This window comes from Brassica napus, chromosome C8 (genome assembly GCF_020379485.1).
Source record: "Brassica napus cultivar Da-Ae chromosome C8, Da-Ae, whole genome shotgun sequence".
NCBI lineage: Eukaryota > Viridiplantae > Streptophyta > Magnoliopsida > Brassicales > Brassicaceae > Brassica > Brassica napus.
In genome coordinates this window covers 5,693,524-5,707,612 of record NC_063451.1, presented here as the reverse complement: position 1 = coordinate 5,707,612, position 14,089 = coordinate 5,693,524, and positions in this window count along the sequence as shown.

Sequence of the window (14,089 nt, the reverse complement as noted above, 5' to 3'; positions counted from 1 at the left end):
TCATATGAAGACCCTGCGAGGTGCGTACTGTCTCAATGCCAAGGAAATAGCTAAGGTGACCCATATCTTTGATGGAGAAACGTGAAGCTAGGGAAGTGATGACCTGTTGAACCAGATTCTGATCGCTACCCGTAACCAAGATATCGTCAACGTACACTAAGACGTAGACAAAGTGACCCTTGTGATTGAGGATGAACAGAGATGTGTCAGCCAAGGAGTTCTTGAAACCCGAGCGAATGAGGAATGTCTTGAGTTCTGAGTACCAGGCGCGAGGAGCCTGTTTCAAGCCATATAGAGCTTTCCGAAGCTTGCATACATGGTTTGGTCGATCCAAATCTGTGAAACCTGGTGGCTGTGACATGAACACTTCTTCGTGAAGATGACCTTGTAAAAAGGCAGTATTGACATCAATTTGTCTTACTGGCCAGTCATGATTCACCGCAAGACCAAGAACAATCCGAATTGTAGTAGACTTTATAACTGGACTGAAGGTGTCGTCATAGTCAATACCTTGTTGCTGATGATAACCTTTGGCGACAATCCGAGCTTTATATCTGTCTATGCTTCAATCAGGATTGTATTTTATTGTCAATACCCAGCGACATGTCACGGCCCGTTTTGACCCAAAACGTCCTTGAAGACAACCAAAGATCGGGTCGGGCCAAAGGGGAATCAAGCCCACTCCACTAAGTATTTTCTTAAGCTTTAAGTCTTTTGTAAAATATCTTAGGGATGGAGAGGTGTAGAGAAGTGTAGAGAAGTGTAGAAGGTTGTGGAACACTTGAGAAGAAGTTTCACAACCGTTAGATCGGTTTGATCTGAACCGTTCGTTGAGGAAGAGAAAGTGTATATAAAGGGGATCACCCTCACTTGTAAAGACACCAAGTTTTAATAAGAAAACACTTCTACAAACTCTCTCTCTAAAACGTCCATACTCTCTCTCTAAGTGCTGAGCGAGTTGTCCGAAAGGCTGACTTAGCAATTCATAAGCGCGAAAGTTGCTAAGGCCGCACGTCCTGATTACCGTGAAGAAATCAGTGCGTGACAGTTGGTATCAGAGCCGAGTTACGATCCAGACAAGGGGAAACTCTGGCCGAACGGAGAAAATGGCTAAGGGAGATAGACCAAAAGAAGGGAGCTCACAGTCCGGCGTGGAGGAGCGTGGAAGGGAGTCCACGGCCACACGTGCTGGCACCCAGCGGGAAAAGAGTGTTTCCCGTGAGGCTTTGGGTGTGGCTGTGGGCGAGATGGGTGATAAGCTCGAGAGGGTCGAGCATACCGTCACTGAGCTGGAGAGTGTGGTGTTCGGTGGGCTTGAGGAAGTCAAGCAAAACGCTGCCGACTTGGACTCTCGGTTCATTCGGCTCGAGGAGCTGGTGACGGGATCCATGCAGGCTTTGCGTGATGACATCGAGGGGATGAAGGCACGCTTTACTGCGATGGAGGAAGACATCACGCTGGTCAAGAGGGCAAGCGCAAACGCTGAAGCCATTGGCGGAACCAGTTTCGGTAAGGTTGAGCTGCCGAAACCAAACCGGTTCAACGGTGTGCGGGACGCCAAGGAGGTCGAGAATTTCCTTTGGCAGATGGAGATATACTTCGATAATCTCAGTGTGGTGGCTGAGAATGCGAAGGTGAAGACGGCGACGTCCTACCTGTCGGACACAGCCATGCTATGGTGGCGAAGGAAACATTCTGAGATCGAGCAAGGAACATGCCGGATCGATACTTGGGATGATTTCAAGAAGGAACTGAAGCGGCAGTTCTACCCGGAGAACGTTGTATATGAGGCCCGCAAGAAGTTGAGGGAACTTCGACAGCGTGGCTCGATCCGGGACTATGTGAAGGAGTTCACAACGCTCATGCTTCAGATTCCGAATATGACCGCGGAGGATCTGGTGTTTTACTTCACCGATGGACTGCAATCTTGGGCCAAGCAAGAGTTGCAGCGTCGGGGAGTCAAGACGGTGGACGAAGCCATCGCGGTGGCCGAGTCGCTAAATGACTTCCGTACCTCTAGTCCGTCCGAGTCCTCAAAGAAGAAGGAGCAGGTCATGGCCAAAGGTGGGGGAGCAAAACGGGATACTGCCCGGCCATCCAACTCAAGGATTTTTGAGAAGGGTGTGCGTCGGGAAGACTTCGAGGCAAGGAAAAAGTCCTTTGTTCCTAAGGGAGGATGCTTTGTGTGCAAGGGGCCACATGCAATGAAGGACTGCCCGAAGATGGGGTCTTTATCGGCTATCATGGAGAGTCGGGACACCGAGACTCCAGAAGGGGAACCAGGAAAGATGGGGTCGTTGCAACTTCTCAATGCCCTAAAGGCTAACCCGGTAGTGAAGCCGGTGAGCAAAGGGCTCATGTACGTGGAAGCCTGGATCAATGATAAGCCGACCCGAGTGATGGTGGACACGGGCGTCACTTACAACTTCATGGCGACAGACGAAGCTGTGAGGCTTGGCGTCAAGTGGTCCAAGAAGGATGGTTGGATGAAGACGGTGAACGCAAGGGCTCAGCCTGTCAATGGTATAGCTCGAGGTGTTGGGATGAAGCTGGGAAGCTGGAGCGGCCCGGTGAACTTCTCAGTCATTCCCATGGACGATTTCAAGGTAGTCTTGGGTATGGACTTCATGAGACAAGTCTCAGCCATACCCATGCCTGCATTGAGCTCGGTCTGCATCCTCGAGAAGGGTTCACCGTGCATGATTCCGACCTTGGAAGAGAAAATTGATGGGACGAGGCAACTATCGGCGATGCAGCTCACCAAGGGGGTGAAATAGGGTGAACCCACGTTTTTGGCCATGATGAAGGTTGAGGATGAGCCCAATAACGTTGAGGACATCCCTCAAGTCATCAAAACGGTCCTTGAAGAGAACAAGGACGTTATGCCGGCAAAGTTGCCAGAGAAGCTACCACCGAGGAGGGCGGTGGACCACCAGATCGAGTTGGAGCCAGGAGCCAAACCACCATCTATGGCGCCTTATAGAATGGCTCCATCCGAACTAGATCCATCCGAACTAGAGGAGTTAAGGAAACAACTCGATGAGTTATTATCGACGGGGAAGCTGAGACCGTCGAAGGCACCTTATGGGGCCCCGGTTCTGTTCCAAAAGAAGCATGATGGCTCATTAAGGATGTGCGTGGACTACCGGACCCTTAACAAGGTAACGGTCAAGAATCGCTATCCCATTCCGTTGATTGCTGATCTATTCGATAGACTTGGTGGGGCGAAAGTCTATACGAAGATGGACTTGCAGAAGGGATACTACCAAGTCCGGATAGCGGAAGGGGATGAGCCAAAGACTGCGTGCATAACACGGTATGGGTCGTTCGAGTGGATGGTAATGCCATTCGGTCTTACAAATGCCCCCGCCACGTTTTGCACTTTAATGAACCAGATCCTACAGCCCTACTTGGATCGGTTTGTGGTGGCATACTTGGATGATATCGTTATCTACAGCAACTCGATGGAGGAGCATGTGGATCACTTGCGGACCGTATTCCGGGTTCTCCGTGAGAATGAGTTGTTTGTGAAGCGAGAGAAGTGTACTTTTGCCACCGAGGAAGTTCAGTTCCTTGGCCATGTTATCGGCCATGGAAAGCTGAAGATGGATGAACCGAAGGTCAAAGCAATTATGGAGTGGGAGGCCCCGACCAAGGTAACGGAGTTGCGATCTTTCCTTGGTCTGGTCAACTACTATCGTCGGTTCATCGAGGGGTATTCAAGAAAGGCGGCACCACTGACGGACCTTCTCAAGAAAGGGAAGACATGGGACTGGTCCGAACCGTGCCAAGAAGCCTTCGAGGGACTAAAGACCGCGGTGAGCCAAGAACCTGTCCTTGCCTTACCTGACTTCAGCCTCCCTTTCGAGTTACACACGGATGCCTCTGACTTTGCCATTGGGGGAGTGCTCATGCAAAATGGGCATCCAATTGCTTTTGAGAGCCGTAAGCTGAATGAGACTGAACGGCGGTACACGGTCCAAGAGAAAGAGATGACCGCGATAGTCCATTGCTTGCGAGTTTGGAGACACTACCTTCTTGGGGCGCATTTCTCGGTCAAGACGGACAATGTGGCAACGAGTTATTTCCAGACCCAGAAGAAGTTGTCTCCGAAACAAGCAAGATGGCAAGACTTCCTGGCTGAGTTCGATTATACTTTGGAGTACAAGCCAGGAAAGGTGAATGTGGTGGCCGATGCACTAAGTCGGAAGGCAGAGCTGGCAGCGATGAGCCAAGTCAAGGGGACTATCATGGCTCGAATTCGCGAGGGGCTAGAACGTGATCCAGTCGCTAAGGAGCTGGTGAAGCTATCCAACGAGGGGAAGGTGCATCGATTTTGGGTAGAAGACGGGTTACTCTACACCAAAGGTCGAAGGCTTTATGTGACTAAGTGGGAAAGTCTTCGACGAGATATCATCCGGGAGTGCCATGATACGCGATGGGCGGGCCATCCGGGACAGAAAAGAACAATGGCACTCGTCGAAGCTGGATACTATTGGCCACGGATGAGGGATACCGTGGAGCTTTATGTGAAAACTTGTCTAGTCTGCCAACAAGACAAGTCAGAAAACAAGCAGCCCGCAGGATTGTTACAACCACTACCCATCCCGGAGCGACCATGGGACTCGGTCTCGCTTGATTTCATCAGTGCGTTACCTAAGTCCGAAGGGTTTGGATCCATCCTGGTGATTGTGGATCGATTCTCTAAATATGGGACGTTTGTGGCTTGTGATCGGGACTGCACTGCGGAAGAGGCAGCCAGGGCGTTCTTCAAGAACGTGGTAAAACTTTGGGGACTGCCTCGGAACATTGTTAGCGACCGGGATCCCCGGTTCACTGGGCGCTTATGGACCGAACTGTTTAAAATACTTGGGACGGAACTGAGCTTCTCAACAAGCTTTCACCCGCAATCCGATGGGCAGACCGAAAGGGTGAATTTACTTGAAAGTTATCTCCGTCACTTTGTAAGCGCTAACCAACGGGACTGGGCGAAGTTGCTGGACATAGCTCAGTTCTCTTACAATCTTCAACGCAGTGAGGCGACAGGACGGAGCCCGTTCGAGCTTGCAACGGGACAGCAGCCATTGACTCCGCACACCTTGGCCACGCCAAGGATTGAAGGGAAGAGTCCCGGAGCGTTCATAATGGCTAAACAGTGGGAAGAACATGCTGACCTTGCCCGAGCATGTTTGGAGAAATCCCGAAAACGGATGAAGAAATGGGCAGATGAGAAGAGACGGCCTTCGGAGTACTCAGTGGGCGACCTTGTACTTGTGAAATTACTTCCACAACAGTTCAAGGCATTCCGGAGCCTGCATAAGGGCTTAATTCGGAAGTACGAAGGACCGTTCGAGATAGTTGGGAAGGTGGGAAAGGTTTCCTACCGACTCGACCTACCGGATACACTTAAGATCCATCCGGTCTTTCATGTTAGCATGCTGAAACCGTACCACGCTGATGAGGATGACCAAACCCGAAGGGTTTCGACTCGAGCACCACCCGTGGTGACTAAGTCTTATGACAAGGAGATCGAAGAGGTTCTGGCGTCCAAGGAGGTAAGGAAGCGGGGAGTCCCGAGACAGAACCATTTTCTCATCAAGTGGAAGGGACTTCCAGAGGCAGAAGCAACATGGGAACCAGAAGAAGACTTGTGGCAATTCCGGGACATGCTGAAGGCATACACGGTGACGAGGGCGTCACCGGCTTAGGTGGGGGAGGATGTCACGGCCCGTTTTGACCCAAAACGTCCTTGAAGACAACCAAAGATCGGGTCGGGCCAAAGGGGAATCAAGCCCACTCCACTAAGTATTTTCTTAAGCTTTAAGTCTTTTGTAAAATATCTTAGGGATGGAGAAGTGTAGAGAAGTGTAGAGAAGTGTAGAAGGTTGTGGAACACTTGAGAAGAAGTTTCACAACCGTTAGATCGGTTTGATCTGAACCGTTCGTTGAGGAAGAGAAAGTGTATATAAAGGGGATCACCCCTCACTTGTAAAGACACCAAGTTTTAATAAGAAAACACTTCTACAAACTCTCTCTCTAAAACGTCCATACTCTCTCTCTAAGTGCTGAGCGAGTTGTCCGAAAGGCTGACTTAGCAATTCATAAGCGCGAAAGTTGCTAAGGCCGCACGTCCTGATTACCGTGAAGAAATCAGTGCGTGACAGACAGCCCACAACATTCATATGTTGAGAAGCTTCTTCCAAATCCCAAGTTCTGTTCTCATTTGTTAACGTGAATTCGCGTGACATAGCATCTCGCCAGTGTTTATGCTTCATTGCTTGCTGCCAAGTCGACGGTATCCAGTATGGATCACACTCAAGTGTAGCACTGAGATTATATTTGGCCACCGACTTCACTATATTATTCCGGGAGCGAGTGGTCATAGAGTGTCTGTTTTCTGTGACCATTGCTTGAGTTTCAGACGCTACAGCTGCAGTTCCTTGAGTGGAGGTTTCTGCAGGTGCGCGAGTTGAAGATGCCACAGCCGGTTGAGTAGTTTCCATCTCAACTATTGCAGGTTGAACATTTTGCACATTTGCCTGTTCTGGTTGAGCAGTGGTGACTGGCAGTGGTTGCTGCATCGCAGGCAAAGGACCAGGACACAGAGGTTGATTGCTAGCAGCCGTTGGAGACGATTGTATGAGCGGCGATGTACATGGGATGATGGTAACAGGTGTGCTATCATAGATAGGTGTGGGATCAGGCGGGTTTGGGACGGTTTTTTTGGTCATGGTGGGAAAAGGGAAGTGGGTTTCATTGAACCTTACATGGCGAGAGACATAAATTCGACCAGTAAGAAGATCAAGGCATTGATATGCACTTTGAGTAAGAGAGTAGCCAATAAAGACACAAGGAAGGGATCTGTTTTCGAGTTTATTTGGAGCATAAGGCCGGAGCCAAGGAAAACATCAGCAACCAAACGTTCGCAATTTCTGATAGTTTGGTGTGGAGTTGAAAAGCTTTTGAAAAGGAGAAGTGTTTGAGAGCACAGGTGTGGGTAACCTGTTGATGAGAAACATGGCTGTGGCAAACGCAAATGGCCAATATGATAAAGGAATTTTGGCTGAGGATAGAAGTGATAAACCAGTTTCCACAATATAGCGATGCTTACGCTCAGAGAGGCCATTATGTTCGGGTGTGTGTGGTGGTGTGGTAAGGTGAGAGATACCCTGAGAAGAGAGGAATTGGCTTAGAGCAATGAACTCTCCACCATTATCAGAGTAAAGATGTCGAATTTTGGTTTTGAATTTCGTTTCTACAAGTGTTGTGAAAGTGATGAATATATCTTTGACTTGGGACTTTTTAGTAAGAGGAAACATCCAAGTATACCTAGTGAAGTGGTCAAATAGGACAAGATAATAGCGATAGTTTTGAGTTGAGATGACAGGAGATTGCCATACATCAGAAAATAGATATTCAAGAGGATGAGTGGAAACAATAGAGCTTTGATGAAAATGAAGTTTTTGAGTTTTATTAAGTAGGCAATCATTGCAAGGAGAAAGAACAGAGGAGGTACTAAAACAAGGTAACGAAAATGCAGAAACAACAGCTTTTAAGATAGAGGTGGAAGGATGGCCTAGTCTTTGATGCCATTGAGACAGAGTGGTTCGGGTGTCTGGGTAAGTAACATAGGCAGTGGGTTTTGGAGACACCGGCCACTCATACAAATCATCCCTCGTGCGGCCTTGGAGCAACCGGACCCCCGTGTTGAGATCCTTCACCTGAAAAGAAGCAGGAAAGAATTCCACAGAAACTTGATTAGCATTGCAAAGACGATAAACAGATATCAAGTTCTTGGTCACACTTGGAACACATAAAATATCTTTAAGAGTCAGAGTTTTTGAGTTTGTAGGTAGAGAAGATGAACCAATGTGTGTGATTTTCAGACCTGAGCCGTCAGCAATCGAGACTGCTTCCCCTCCGTGGAAAGGTTGGTGGAGAGCGAGGTTGTTCAAGTCTGATGTTAAATGATGGGTTGCACCACTGTCAAGCAACCAAGCATTGGGATTATACAGAGGTGTTTGCGCCACATTTGCTCTTGGTTGCCACAGTTGAGGAGTCGGGGAGTAGCCTTGTTGAACCGAGTGCGTCGAGCCAGCGCCATGGAGTTGAGGACATCTGCGTGCACTATGGCCGTACACACTGCAAATTTGACATCTCCCTTGATATCCTCGTGGAGTGGACTGAGTAGAGGTGGGGCTCATCTGATGTTGTTGCCATGTTTGGTTCCCACGGTAGCCCCCACGCCGCTGATTGTGGTTGCGATTGTTTCCGGAGCCTCTGGAGTTGGCAAAGTTCGCGGTAACGGTTGTGGATTCTGTCGGAGGAAGAGCACTTTGAAGTTTTGCCTCCTGGTTGAGAAGCTTCTCGTGAATCTCAGACCGAGAAGGAGCCGTGTCACGTCCTTCAATCTGATCAGCCATTGTTTTATACTCCTCGGGCAGGCCATCAAGAATAAACTTGATTTGGTCTTCATGATCCAGTGCCTTCCCAAGCAAGGCAAGTTCATCGAATCGAGTAGTAAGCCCTTGGAGATACTCGTTGATGGACTTAGTTCCTTTCTTCCAGTTTTGGATCTGCTGACGAAGCTGTTTGACGTGCCCTCTACTCGGTTTTGCATATGTTGTTGAGAGAGTAGTCCAGATCTCTGTCGCAGTCGAAGCCGTTGACAGGATTGGTTGGATCGTGATGGTGATCGCGCCAAGAAGACCGCTGTATATAAGGCGATCTTGTCTCTTCCACATAGTGTATTCAGGGTTGGGGACGATTCCTACATCAGTGGTGAGCGTTGGTGAGGGTACGACGGTGGAGCCGTCGAGAAGAGTGTGGACCTGTCTACTCCACATCAGGAAGTTGGATCCAGTGAGCTTTGTTACATTTGTCATATTGACATTGAGAAGAGTTGGTGTAGCCGAGACGGTGATGGTCTCGCTGGCTGAAGCATGAGAGTTTGTTGTGTCCGACATGGTTAGAGGCGACGTAGAAGAAAAATTTGAAAGGAGAAGAGGCGGCTAGGTTAATGATGATGGTTCTGATACCATATAGAGAATAGGCTGAATAGCTTTATTATCAAGTATACGGAAGGTATTTATACAAGATACACGTAGGGTATTAACACTAATGAGTATTTACATAGAGGTCCTTAGAATTCTATATACTTCCTTAACACTCCGTCGGAGGTGGCCTAAGTTTTAGTGGAATGTGTGAAGCAAAGAATTGTAATATTTAGGAAAAAAAAATAGCATTTTAATTGTGTACAATTGTGGTGGTGTGGCCTAGTCAAGAGCAAAGGACTAGTGTCTCCTTTTCTTTTCGTTTCATTTTATAATTTCCACTTAACATTTAACATACATTACTTGTTTCTACAAAAAAAAAAATATAAGAAGTACAAATTTTGGTAATTAGGAAAAAATTATGGATCAAAATCTAGACTAGTCCTTAAAGTCGTTAAGTTTTTGCCACTTCAAAATTATGAAAAGAAAAATTATAAATGATGATTGTAGATGATATGTGCCTTGTTTTCACACAGAGCCGGCTCAAAGACATCATGAGCCCTTGGACAAAATAAATTTAAATATTTTTTCACATGTATTTATTGATAATTTAAAAAATTTGGACCCCTATTCCTAATTTTTTTAAAAAATTGGACTTTTTTTCCAATACTATTTTTGCAAAAAAAAATTGGGCTCGGGGCCCACGCCCCTTTGCCCCTACCCTAAAGCCGGCCCTGTTTCCACATGGCAAGTCTTCTAGCACTTGAACCACATTGCTCGACCAAGCCACGTTAGATGATACGTATATGACATTTTTCACCATGCTTTTAGTTATCCTCGACTCCTTTATTGATTTTAGTAACGTGAATATAAAACTAGTTTTGAAGTTTGGCGACAATTACATTCTCATGGTAAGTGCGATCATCATCATTGATCTCATGGCGGTCCGATCTAAACTCATGTCGTATAGTCAATTATAACATCTAAGCCGTAGCAGCCCTGATACCAAGCATTAGAAGCTGGAGCTTCGGGCCCAAAATAAATATGTGTTTTACCGGCCGTATAATTACCATTGCTCGTCTATAGTGCAATGGTGGTGATGGTGTCACTTAATCTAATGGTAGTGACCTTTTTTTTTTTTTTTTTTTTTTTTTTTTACAAAATTGGGAAATCGCCCCAACACAAAAGCAAACAACCAGACCTGATAAAGCCACTGACGGTCCATCTAACAAACCTGATTCTCACTCAGTTCCAAGCACTCTACTTCATCAAAAATCAAAGAACAAGAACCAAGCTGCAAGCAATGAGTTCTGTCCCGGCGGAACTACCTGTCTACGAGTCAGTGGATCCAAACGGAGTCTCACTATCTGCTGAACTTCACTAATAAGAGTACCTGGAGGCTTCTCCACAGCTGAATGTATTCTTTTGTTCCTTTCCTTCCAAACCAGATACACTACTGCCTGAAAGATGAGTCTAATCATCATGGTCACATTGTTATCTCTCGACGGGGCCACCAACCACCTCAACACTTCCTCAAAACCTCGCGGGGCATTCAGTTGTAAATGTGAAACAAAGAAACCCCACACTTGATTGCTATAAGCACAATCGAAGAACAGGTGCTGGCGGTTCTCTTGGTTTCTAATGCATAACACGCAGGCAGAAGGAACCGTCAAGCCCCATCTCAAGAGTCTATCCCTTGTAACCATTCTATCCCTTGCTGCTACCCAAGAGATGAAAGCATGCTTCGGTATTCTCCCGGAGAACCACACTGCCTTATGCCATACTACTTCTACTGGATAAGGATGCAAGGCCCTCCATGTATCTCTAGCTGAAAACGTACCCGTACCTCTCCCCGGCTCCGGGTACCAGACGTACGAATCATCCACTTCAGAGCTCATAATCTCCTGTGCACTAGGCAAACACTCCTTTAGTAAGGAAATTATTGGACTCCTGCTTCTACTTCGATCTAACCACCATCCCTCAGCCGTTAAGGCATTTGCCACCACTGCATCTATACTTAATCCCGTCACCTGCGGCCCCCTTTCTCCTACTAGATCAATCAAAGGTCCTAAGGAGGTCCAGTTATCTTGCCAGAAACTGGCGGTAATACCTGATCCAACCTCACAAACCACCATTGGTCTCGCAAGAGGTCTCAACTTGCAAATGGAACGCCATATCCAGCTCCTTCTCCTAGCTGGATCCAAGACCCAGAAATTTTCACCTCCAATTAAATTCCTCCTCACCCACGAAACCCATAATGAACCTCCAGCAGTAAAAATAAGCCAAATCAGCTTCAGACCTAGCACTTTATTCCAATCTGCTAGACGCCTCAAACCCAAACCTCCAGCTTCTTTGGGAGTACAAACTGAATCCCATGTAATCTTTGCTCCTCTGGCTGAGTTAGGGGCTCCACTCCATAGAAAGGCCCCGCACATTCGCTCCAGAATACTCACACACTCCACCGGAATAATGAACATTGATGCCCAAAAGGAAATCGTTGAATAAATCACTGCTTGAATTAACTGGAACCGTCCAGCAAAGGATAAGTGCTTGACAGTCCATGAACTGAATCTTGCTGCTATCTTATCCAAAAGAGGCTGGAAATCCGAGCGGGTCATTTTTTTTTGGAGATAAAGGCACACTCAAGTACCTCAGCGGTAGAGCTCCTTGCGAGATACCAATCTCATTCGCCAAATCTCGACACCTACTCGAGCTTCCTCCATCCAACAACAGCTCCGACTTCTGTCTATTAATCTTCAGACCCGAGATCAATCTGAACTCTTCCAAAATTTGCAAAATACCCCTGAGAGAATCCTCTGAGCCATCAAAGAAGATCAGAACGTCATCAGCGAAGCTAAGATGAGTAATCAGCGGCGCATCACACTCTGGGTGAATTCCAAATCTTCCTTCAATGCCTCCTCTGTCCAACATCTTCGAGAGCACATCCATAACTATCACAAACAATAGGGATGATATAGGATCTCCTTGTCGAAGTCCTTTCTGCCTCGGAAAGAATCCTTTCATCTCTCCATTAATCGCAATGCTGTAGGAGGGAGTAGAAATGCATTCCTTTATCCATTCCACGAACATCTCTGGCAGATCGAGAGCAGTCAAAACCTTCAGAAGAAAATCCCAATGAAGATTGTCATAAGCCTTTGAGATATCTATCTTAAGGCAACCCTTAGTCGTAGGACCCTGATCATTAAAGTCCTTAACTAATTCGGTCGCTAGTAATACGTTTTCACACAGCAACCTGTCCTGAACAAAACCCACTTGATTCCTCTGAACAATCTCAGAGACACACAACTTCAGTTTTTTCTTCAGTAGCCTAGCCATGACTTTGTAGATCGTTGAGCATAACGATATTGGTCTAAACTGTGTTAAACTATCGGCTCCCACCACCTTAGGAATCAGAGAGATAGTGGTTGTATTAAACTGCCTCAACAATCTACCGGCTGTGAAAAACTCTCTCACTGTCCCTATTACATCCGCTCCAACTATCTCCCACGTCTCCCAAAAGAACTCCGTAGAGTACCCATCTGGCCCGGGTGCTTTGTTCTTTGGCATGGCGAAGAGAGTTGTCTTGATCTCTTCCTCTGATGGTATTGAAGAAAGCTGAACAGCAACCTCTTGAGTGCACCTATACGAAATAAGGCCTCTCAACTCTTCTAGAGAGGTATCTAGTACAGAGCCGTCTACAGAGCCCAATAGATTTTGTAAAAAATCCACCACGATTTCGTTGAGTTGAGTCTGATTAAAAACTCTATTACCTCCTGCATCCATTAGGTAGCTTAAACAGTTTCTCATCTGATGAGCCACCACCGCTTTATAAAAAAACTTGGTGTTCGCATCTCCACAATCCAACCATCTCACTCTAGCTTTCCTACAATAAAAAAGCTCTTGCGCTGATTTAAGAAACCGCCATTTCTTCCGAGCTACAAATTCCAGGCGGAATAAAGCGTCCGTAGGCGAGGTCAGCAACTGCAGCTGAACCGCTTTCAAAACTTCTAGGGCCTCCTTGGCTTTTTGTTGGATATTCCCAAAACCTTCTTTGTTCAACCTCCTACAAATGACCTTCGCCCTCTTTAATCTCTGCCCCAAGGAAAACATTTTTGAACCCACCGGAATGGGCTCCTCCCACGAACTTAACATCTCAGCCAAGTACCTTGGGTGCGTTGAGATGAATAAGAAATACTTGAAACTACATTTTCTGACCTGGTTAACCGAAGAGAACTCTACTACTGCAGGAGAATGATCAGAATCTCCAGGAGCTTCAAAGACACTTACTGACTCCGGATAGGAATCCCTCCACTTCTCATTGCACAGTACTCTATCCAATTTTCTGAGGATTGGGTCTTCTGGTCGATTGTTAGACCATGAAAAGAAAGTTCCTCTGATATCCAAATCTGAAAGGTAACTCTGTTGCAGACACTGTTAGAACTCCTCCATACCTCTCACCGGTAGATCATAAGGCAGCAGAGAAAAATGTTCCGCAGCCGTCAAGATTTCATTAAAATCACCCATTACTACTAGCGGAGACTCAGCCACCAAGTGATTACTAGAAAGCGTAACTAGATCTCTCCACAGGTTACTTCTTTCTGCCTCTGTATTATGCGCATACACAAAGGCTATTGTGCACTCTACTCCGGTCGCAGGATCAATCACCCCACACACAATAAACTGATCCGTTTTTAGATACACCACTACTGATAAAGACGGTCTCCACAGAAGCCAGATTCTACCTCCAGCGGTTTCCGAATAATTATTCTCGAACCTCTACCCTGGAGCCACTGCCCCTAAAACACTGAGAAAGTTCCCCTCCTGTACATGTGTTTCAAGCAAGGCCCCAACAGACGTCCCCAAACTCTGCAACCAACTTCTCACTACCCTCTGACGACCACTACCATTCACGCCTCTGATATTCCAACTAAACAGCTTCATATGTACAAATTGGGGCTTCAAGAATTATTTTCTAAGCTTCCTACCCGAAGTAGATCCCCGCATAAGAAACTTAGATGATCTTAGATGAGTACCAACACCTCCATAAGCTTTCCGTAGTTCTTACTGTCTCCATACCAGCATATACTTACTATCAG